Raw genomic sequence first — 11,276 nt, 5'->3', positions numbered from 1 at the left:
GTCGTCGGTTGTTGGAGCGGTGCTGTTGGTGGTGTTGGTTGTGGGAGTCGTGGTGTTCACTGTGGAATTTTCTTCGGTGGTGACAGTACTGGTGCTGGTTAGACGCTGAAATCAAAGAAAAAATATATTTACATACAGCCTACATGTGTATGCTGACATGTCTCCTTATGAAACTAGGCCAAATATATATAAACTAGGGAAATGGTTCTGGAATTAGAACATATGTCTTCTAGATCTTTAATTTCCAAGAGTTGGCCAATCATAGGCTTCAAACAAAGAATGATTACAGTCTGTCCAACATGTATGGGGATATTAAATGAATAAGGTTATTGTCTACTTAATGTTCAAATACCATTACTGACAAATGGACCGACAATTTGTTAGTTTATTTATTTCATTCTTGTTTAATGCTATACTCAGGGATTTTTCACTTACATATCTATGATGGCAGTCAGTTTTATACGTGGAGGCAACCAGAGTGCCTGAGGTAGAGCACACACCATTGGCTAGTTACTGACAAATGTTTCTACGTGTGACATAGATATATGCACACTGTATTAGCGGATTAGACAAGTGGTCTTCACTGATGTTAGACTTCACAATCAGCCACTTAAGTGACGTCAACCAATTATTGTTACCCGGAGAATCTACAAATTCTGTCCTGTCCAAGGCTGGATCTGAACCCATACCTCATCTGTTCTAATGACTGATTGGCCAGCACCTAGATCACTAGATCACTGCCAGCATCCCATGCAAACCAAGCATACAGGCAATTACACCAAAAGTTAACCAGTTCTTAAAGAAGAAGTACAGGCCCTGTGTGTAGGCCAGGGTTTTAACGTCCTACTTCACAATTTTTAGGTCAAATGACAATGAGGAGTCATTTGGTGCCCGTAGAAATACTGTGTCTTCTTGTGGCAGAGCGAATTCATGCAGCCATAGTGCTGCCATCACTGAAATATCATGCCTAAGACACCAGACATGATACCCCACCCAGTCACATTACACTGACACCTGGCTTGAACCAGTCATGTTTCCTTGCTGCAGCGTCTCAGAGCTGAATGCCAAGTGAGGCAGCAACAAGTACCATTTTTTTAAAGTGTCATATAAAGTAAGAAGTGGTCTAACTACTATATTTCATACAGCTACATGTACATACAAGTGTATGGGAGTGACACATTTCAGACCAATACAGGACTACATATATAACTTATAGAAGGGAACACACACACACTGGTTCGCAACAGATAAATATACATACAATATGTAGGCTACAGTTAGCTGAATGCTCCCATTTATTTAGAGCATACATATAATATATCTTCTGCTGCTCCTTTTATGTACAGGTAGTACAAGGAAGTACATTTAGGTTGTTTAACACTGGATTACATACATTTCACTTCTAGAGGATAAATGTACCTCTACATACATCACCATATAATTACAATATGTAAGTAAAGTATATTTGATATCCACTGAGAACAGGAAGTATATATCTATTGTAGTAACAAAGTTGCCTCCTTACAAAGTTGCTTAAAGCTCAGCTACATACATAGGCTTGCATCTGTATTCTGTAACAGGTTCTGCATATTCCTCTACTGGTATAGAGATACATTGCAGATATTCATGTACCAGTATTGTACATAATCTGTAGCTTATAGGTCTCAAAAACCGTTTAATGCAAGTAGTCAAAAAGCTAAAGGAATTTAAGTCTAGCTCATGCTGGCTTCCTCTCTGACTGAACGTGGGAAGGTCTGCCTGCAACTTGTGGATGGTCGTTGGTTCCCCTCCGACTCTGCCCGGTTTCCACCCACCATAATGCTGGGCGCTGTTGTATAAGTGAAATATTCTTGAGTATGGTGTAAAACACCAATCAAGTAAATAAATAAATAAATAAATCTAAAGGCCAAAGAGCCATGTCAAAGCCTTACATTTTATTTTTAACCTAAAGCAACATGACAAATCGAATATGTGTAAACAGGGTACTGGAGTATCATGTAGCCATTACTGAATTCAAGAAAAACAAAATACTGAAAATTTCCTTATAGATATGATACTTTAATAGGCAATTCAATATTCAATGATTCTGTATAACTGTGTGCCAGTAACAAGCATAATGTAATGATGTATGTCATGGCAAATGAAGAAGACCGATGACCTAACAACAAGGCGGATAAGTCTGGCAAATGTTATACTAGTATACCCACATGCTTCTGTACATGGTGATCCATCAACCAATTACACTTCCACTCTAATAATTACCTGATAATTGACTATGTTACATGCTATGAACATCCTACCCATTTAGCGTTTATGACAGCCGGGCCTGAACTTTGGTATGATATGATTAAATCCATGCATCTAATACTCGTGTTATCCGACAGGGATACATACACATGTGCAGGTGTACAGTCAAGTACTTATAATCTAGACAATAGGTCAAACATTATCAACATATTGGATAATTCCACATGAACAGTGGTTCACGTTCACAGATCTACAGCCCAACACATGCAGACATACACATTGTACGTAATGCGTGTGTATGTAAAGACAAAATAATTGTGCATAGAAATATTTTCCTATTTAAGGACACAACTCATGTTTTTAAGAATCAAAAAGAAATGTCTGTGCTGTTCAATTAATTAGTAAGTAAAAGAAAGTATAAGTTGACTCCATGTTGAAACAGTGTACAATGCATAAGGCACAAGTATCTGTAGATGTACAACATGTCAACTAGTTACTTGAGGATATTCACAATAGCAACTTAATTGCTGTTTTTTTTTTATTATTCTTACAAAAATATGAAGGCTTCCCAACATATACTTGTATATGGACACATAACCCACATCAGTGTTATTTTGCCATACCAACTTAACTTAATAAACAATGACAATTGATTTAGTCAGTGTTTTGTCTTAGAGCATGGTGTTATGATAATATGCATCAGTGTGTAGCCAAACAGCTGTAGTACATCACTCATGACTGCTGACATAGCAGTGCTGTCATTTGCATAAGGAGGAGAAGTGGCTACGGAATTCACAGCACGCACAAATCCAACTTGGAATGAGTGAGTGAGTGAGTGCTTGAGATTTAACATCGTACTCAACAATTTTTCAGTCATGTGACAATGAAGGAATCCTTGGGGTGCAAATCCTTGTCGCAGGACGGATTTCCACTGCTCTTTTATCTAGCGCTGCTTCACTGAAACGACATACTGAACGCAAGTAAGCCGCCCCGCCGCCTGCCAGTTGTTGCACTATCCCCTTCATGCTAAACGCCAAGCGAGGAAGTTACAACTTCAACTCAACCCAGAATTGATCCTGGATCTATCGCTCCCGAAGCAGACGCTATGCCAACTGTGCCATCCGGCCGGTCAACTTGGAATGAAAACAATCACATGTACCTGTACATTTTATCTTCAGACTTATCTTCAGTACTTATTTTAACTGTTTATCCATTCTTCACCTTCAATCCCAGTATTAAAATGATCCATTTTAAAGCTGGTAATAGGCATATGGTGCTCATGTACTGGAAGTTTTAGCCACTCTACATCCTCAATTGGACATGCTGTGTACAAAGGAAATTGTCTGACCACACCACCATAACATGCAATTCCCTTGTGTTATAGGCCCCCAATAAGAATTAAAACCAACAAGTAAAACAGGGTAATGCTTGGACACAAAAAAACATTTTCACTTAAAAAAAGAAGGTAACAGACATGACACCTCAGGATTCGTGAGACATGTTTTAACTTACAACATACACGTAATGTTAAATGTTAAATGATAATACTGTATTTCACCTAAAATTTAGAATTTTTCAAGTTGCTTGATTAAGATGTGAAGTCTGAGGGATCACTTATATCACAAAAACTTAAGTGTTGGCATCAAAAGCCGAAGTTTACGGCCTATTTGAAACCTTATTTTCTCACAAACTTCTTACTTCCCTCTTTCAGAAGTGCTTAAAAGTAGGAACAATTTGGGCAAAGAGGCTTATTTTATATTTTTTTTTCATGAAAGCCAACTTAATAATCATTTATATCTTTTATCTCTCTGCATTTTACAAGAATTTCTGTAAAAATTGTGCACGTGTAGTTCATGACATATTTGAGAATGAAGTTAAACTCAAGTAATTAACACTTGTAATGGCTAGATGTGTCAGCGACAAACGCAGGGATAAGGCAGCTATTATGTCTGCTGCTCGAAGCTCAATTCAATGGAGTGGCAAGGTCATAGGGGTCATGTTTTACAGATGCAGGACTATACAGCAGCATTTGTTCCACAAGTATTCTACACCCTTCTACAGGACATCCTGGTCTGCTAGTATTAGATATATCATTATTACAGGTTTAATGCCCACTCTACAGCTGTATGTCAAGTCGCTACACTGAACACGAACTTAGATTTAGTACACTTATCTTCATGATTCATCCCGGTGCATGAAATCTGAAGAACACCCAGTACTGAAGGAATTTTGTGGGAAGACAACATACAACATCATGTCTCTTTCAAACAGACAGATGTAATTCCCCAACAATCTTTAAAACACCAACACAAAAATCTGTACTCGAGGCAAAAGCTAGCCATCTTTAACTTGTGACTTATCTGATATACTGTTTGGATACTAGTTCATTGAACTGTTGCTTTCCCGCATCACTGAAAAGTGTTGACGGCTTATTTGACAAGATTCTTTCTTAACTTTTTACTTTATACATATCATCTTAGTTCTTTGCTGGTTTGTGTTAAACTTTGTTTTGAATTTGATCTTAATTATTGACTTGGAATTGCCCTTATGGTTGACAACTGGTATACAGAAGTAGGTTATGAGGGGATTGACAGTACTGTAATCAAACCAAGTTAATGGCGAGACTGCGACTGTTATGAGGTACATGTACTTTGACCCCGACAGCCAGACCTGCTTGACACAACCGAATCAACCGGAGCTGGATTTGAAACTGCAGCCTCTTAATTTAGTCAAGGGCTAGTGGACTTCCGACAGAAGCCATTAGTCTGTTTAGCCCGCTAGTGGCCTTGTACAAGCACTCATTAAAATGCTCGTACAATACGCTGTCTACACTTGCCCTTCACTACACCAGACTCTCTACATATACTGCATGCATTTGGATCACTTGTAGTGCACTTAAATCATGTATACACAATGAATCATATAGGCTATATTAGGAAGTCTAATATGGTTTTCTTCTCATCTGCAGTTATCCCTGCCAATGTGTAAATTTCTCAGAAAAAAGCTTAACACCCAACACATGAAAACACCCTGTATGAACATGAACTGCGAGAGCCTAAAGTGCAAAAATTGACTATTTATAGGCCATACCAATTTAGGTTTTTGATTTACGAGAAAAATGAACCATTTTTTTAATGTTAGACGAGGGTAAAAAAAATGAAAATAGAGCTGAAAAATCATCTAATTTGTGGTAAAAGTAGACTGTTGTAGCATTTGTTTGCATTAAAGACATTTAAATGTTTTCTGAAAGTAGCTATGAAAAACAGATACAGCTAAATCGTAAAAAAAATTCCATTAAGATCAGACAAAAGAAAATGTCGGATTTCAATTTTAAATTTATTCTATTTCTTGAATTTTTTAGTAAAGGCTGGCTTGTAAAAAAAAAAATTGGTGTCGCCTAAGTACGAGGTTTTTATCTCCATGAAATAAAACAAATTTTAAAATGATTAAAATTTTGGTGCTCATAGCAAGATATTTGGTGCTCATAGCAAGACATGTGGTGCTATTAGCAAGACATTTGATGCTAATAGCAAGACATTTGGTGCTCATATCAAGACATTTGATGCACATAGCAAGACATTTGATGCACATAGCAAGACATCTGAGACTTATAGCAAGGCATTTGTTGCTCATAGCAAGACAGTCGGTGATCATAGCAAGACATTTGGTATACTGGTATGAGAATATTAAAGTAATAGCTAACTTTTGGTTTAACTTGCCATCCATAAACCTGGCCGCCAACACAGATGACATACTGGAATGTTGTTTAATTTATTTATTTAACTGGTGTTTTATGCTGTACTTAAGAATATTTCACTTATACAACGGCAGCCAGCATCATGGAGGGAGGAAAACGGGCATAGTTGGGGGGGGGGGGAACCAATGACCAACCCAGACCTTCGCACCTATGGCCGGACTGTTGTTTAACATTTTTTGTCAAAATTGATGGCAGCTCAACCACTACCACATGATAACCTCACACAATCAGTATATGTTTAAATTTATTTATTTATTTGATTGGTGAACAGCTATACAAGGGCATTATCTGGAATGTGATATTTCACCAACCAAACTGAATTCACCTCTAAGACTTGAAACACACTTAAGAAGATACCAGCCACCGTCTTCTTCCATTAGATTATTAATACAGTGTTATTTATTTATTTATTTGATTTGTGTTTTACGCCATACTCAAGAATATTTCACTTATACGATGGCGGCCAGCATTATGATGGGTGGAAACCGGGCAGCGCCTGGAGGGGAAACCCACGACCATCCACAGGTTGCTGACAAACCTTCCCACATCCGGAGTGGAAGCCAGCATGAGCTGGACTTGAACTCACCGCAAGCGCATTGGTGACGGGGCTCCTGGATCATTACGCTGCGCTAGCGCACTATAAATGATTAAACATTATTATATCACAGCTGACAGACGCAATAATTACATTGCTGACTAATCTGAGAATTTAGAAACAGTCCACTGTGTGCAAACAAATACTGGCTTTATTTCACCCCTGGACAAAACAGCCTATCCTTAACTTTGTACTTGCGTCTACAAGCTAATATTTACAACAAACACTAATTGAGCCTGCAGTCAGCAAACAGCAGACTGATCAAATCTAATAGAAGATATACCTTATTTCGCAGGTATTAAACTATTCCAATGACATTCTCCATGACACTTAATTCTGTATGACAATTAATAAATCATATTTTGAATAATCAACCATAATTCCCATTACAAGAATAGGTTTTAAGCGAAAATGAGTATACATTTGTATGTAACTGCATGGGAATAAATTCTATTCTGGAGGCAGAAAGTATTGATCAACAGCATTCAACACCACAGTTTATTACTTTTATATTAATGTTTAATGAGTGTATCAGTAAATTCACAGTAGTCATGAGGACTACAGGATGACAAAGCTCAGGACAGAGAAAGGGTACAGGAATCAACTTATCTCAATATCGCTTGCATGGCTAGTATTTATTAAGCCACTTAAAACCTAAGTCATACATTGCAAGTGCTTGAAAAGCCAAATTGAGAGAAGTTGTGCTTTGTTTATTCTTGAGTTTGAGTAAAGAACTAGTGTAGTGTTTAACTCAGACCCTAAAGACCCTAATTGATACGGTGTTTGAATTTTTGACTTAAATGAAAAGATATTTGATACATATAGGTTGTGTGCCTTATCCAACAAGTGCTTCTTCACTTGAACAAATGACATCACTGATACAGGAACAGTCTCTAATGTAGTAGTGCAGGCCACTTGAAGTGTAAAGTGGCACTAAAATACTGGATTCTGACCACAATGCCCATGCTAAATAAAGACACGTTTCTACTAGAGTTGTAGTGGCACTGTAAGTTAATTTACTTCTTCATTAAATAATACTGACTGAAATAAAAATAGAAATTGGTATATAACACAAGTAAATGCATTATATATATATATATATATATATATATATATATATATATATATATACACCAGACATAGATGTTATGTATATATGTATAACAGCAAATTCATTTTGACTGAAGACAATGATGAATACGTTCAGTATAGTTTAAATGGATCCTAGTAACTACTTTGTTTTTAATTTTATTCTTCAAAAATGTTGTCTAATAATGACACTCCACATAGCACAATTCCTCAAAAAACCATCTAAATTCTGACTTTGTCAAAATTTGAAACATGATTTTAGAAGTTATCTTTATGCTCTAGAAAGTAAAAATTTGCCAAGGTTCCTCACAATTGTTAATCTACCTTTAAAAGGCAATTCAAACCTTTATAAAAAGTTTATAAAAACAGATAAGCAAGGTAATGCATTTTGATTTTAGAATAACAAGATCAACATTGAAGTATTCTACAACCAAGTGATTTTCATAATCATTGACAAATGGATACAACATGGGTTAATCAATCTGTAATATGATCAGCAATATTACATACAAGTGACAGGAATGAAGTGACACATCAATGGATATACGGTTTTAACTAGATAAGTCTTACATTCTGTTAAATAGCCAATGACTTTTATGGGGCAACTGCACTACCCTCTGCTATGGAGTGGTTAATGCTAAATCACTATAGTTGTTAAGAGTTCAAACCAGGCTGAGACAGGATGGCTGTGACCTTAGACAGTGCAAGAACATGTATTTATTTATTAATTTGATTGTGGTACCATAATCAAGATCTTTTCACTTACTGCAAATCTTCAACCTTTTCAACCACTAAAACACTTTGTGGAATTTATACATACAATTATTATGAAAATGATTTGATAGTGTCATTAAAGATGCAAGCTTAAGAAAACTCGCCAGATTATTTCTCTGCACCCCATGGTTCTGTCAGAATGTTTCAAATTATTGATTGCAGAGGTGGTTGAAAAAGTTGAAGAATTTGAGTACATCAATGCAGCCAGTCTCATGGGTGGATGGAACTGGCATGTCTGGAGTATTAACCAGTGACCTTTGGCAAATTCAGTTACTGCAAACTCTCCCAGATCTCATACATGCCATATCATATCAAACTGGTGGAAGGAAAATGTTTTTCAGTGACCTTCATGGAACACCACACCAAAAACCTATATGGTTGACCACACATCGCCACCAATGCCTCCAGACAAATGGAAGGAAGGTATGCTTGAGAATTTCCAGTATGACAATAAGTTCGAATCCATGTCTTGTGTGAAGTAGAGATTGAAAGGCAAGAAACTTGATTGGTTGGCTGTGGCCTACTCCTCTCAAACACTTGTTATGTATGTTAAAGTGTTGTTTGACCAAGGTATACCCATCAATACATTGGATACACATGTTTAAGCCATGTGTGTTTATTTATTTATTTGATTGATGTTTTACGCCATAACTCAAGAATACTTTATTTACATCCTGCCGGCAAGCATTATGGTGGGCGGGAACTGGGCAAACCCACGACCATCCGCAGGTTGCACAGAGTAGTTGGACAGAGTGAAGGAATGAATATGTAACAATGGCCTAAATGGTCAACGTATGACATGGAGTGTCCAGTTTTCTTCATCCGGAAAGTAGCTCTCACTGACAATTGTTGGTTCAAAAGTGAACTCATTTTTATAAGGGTATTTAGTTTAAAATATCAACAATTAATCAACTGCTCCATGCAGCCACCACACTTTCCACCAAAGAGTTTGCAATAATTATGCAAAACCTGATCAGTTAAGGTGAAGAAAGAAGCTTCAAGTGCAGATAATATTGTGAACTAACCCACCCTACACAATCTATCATGATCAGGCTTCCCTCTTAGTATTGGTAATCTGTAAGACATTCATCAGATTGGCTATAGAATAAATTATAAAAATTTTAGTCACACTGATGATTCAGTAGCTATCCTGGAGGTAAATTATACAACAGAACTACATGTATTCATGGATGGGGAAACTAAACCTTGTGGGCAGCCATACTTCAAATTTGTCATGGTAAAGCCATGTACCAAGTTTCATTACATAATGAACAAATGACCTGAAAGTCAACTTGACTAGTAAGCTGCCATGGTTAGCCATGCATCTGCATGTACAACATTCCAATTTAGTATGATGAATCTTTCTGGAAAAAAAAGGTCTTGAAAAATCTTTCGTAACAGACTGATTGATGGACGGATTACTGGACTGTCTGACAGACATATGTACAGTTAACAAGTATCAGTGAGGAGTTGAGGTGGGAGGGGCTAATAATAAGATTGACACTTTCACGGGAACTGTAACATTTCATTTCTTTTCTCCTTTTCACAAAGAAGACAAGCTGATGTCATGTCTAACACACACTCCCTAATTTCATATCTGCATCGCGTGACGCTGCACATGATTCCTCAGGTCCAGCCATAGAATTTATACAGATTTTTATTATGGATTAAAATTCATCCCATACTTCCTTCTCCCCTCCACACCGTAACTGTTTACACTTATTCTACAGCATGCTTGGAATGCTAACCTAGCTTACTGACAGGTGATCCACATAGTTTTACATCTTGATTTAGAATAAAACATTAGTGTTCATCATAAACAGGCATTTTTAAAAATACCAAGTAAGTACAATATGTTTATTTTCTTTTGCTAATCTGAACAAAAAAATCGAATCAAGCACAGAACAAGGATTCACTTCTGAGTTATCTCACCTAATTCATCTTAATACAGTTCTCAAGAGCTGAACCTACACTAAATTTCTGGACGTAAATCAATGCACTGTAACATAAAATGCTTTCTTATTATGCATACAGACCATGTCCCTTTCTTCATAAATAATACCATTGTATCCAAGTCTCAAGTTTTAACTTTTGCTGTCATTCAAAAATAGCTTTGTTGAATAAGATCCAGGTATTATCCAGTATTTTGTTTTTCACAAAACATTCAAAAATATATCTTTACTTGCAGTCAATATGGTCGTCACAGTATGCAGCAGAAATTAGACAGTCGCTTATCTACATGCAGTTTATGTAATGAGATAAATCTTTCTGTATTGTCTGTGTTATCACATCCAACAAAAAAGTACTGAACAATAATAATGAACAAAAGCTACAATACTTAAATATCAGTAATAATAATAATAATAATAATAATAATAATAATGCAGAAGGTATGTTTGAAAAAAATATTTATATCTGTGACAACAAGCAGAAATGATACACTGCATATCAATGATGTACATGTATAAGGCTTCTTTTATGTTGACCGGCCCGGATAGCACAGTTGGTAGAGCGTCCGCTTCGGGACCGGTAGATCCAGGATCAATCCTTGGTCGAGTCACACCTAAGACTTTAAAAGAGGAAGTTGTAACTTCCTCGCTTGGCGTTCAGCATGAAGGGGATAGTGCAATGACTGGTTGACCCGTATCAGTATAATGGCTCGGGCGGGGCGGCTTACTTGCCTTCGGTAAGTTGTCTCAGTGATGCAGCACTAAATAAAAGAGCGGTGGAAATCCGTCCTGCAACAAGGAGGCACATTACACGTGCATGCACCCTAATGATTCCTTCGTCGTCATATGACTGAAAAATTGTTGA

This window comes from Liolophura sinensis, chromosome 1, assembly GCF_032854445.1.
Source record: "Liolophura sinensis isolate JHLJ2023 chromosome 1, CUHK_Ljap_v2, whole genome shotgun sequence".
NCBI lineage: Eukaryota > Metazoa > Mollusca > Polyplacophora > Chitonida > Chitonidae > Liolophura > Liolophura sinensis.
Note: the sequence above shows the minus strand (reverse complement) of the source record.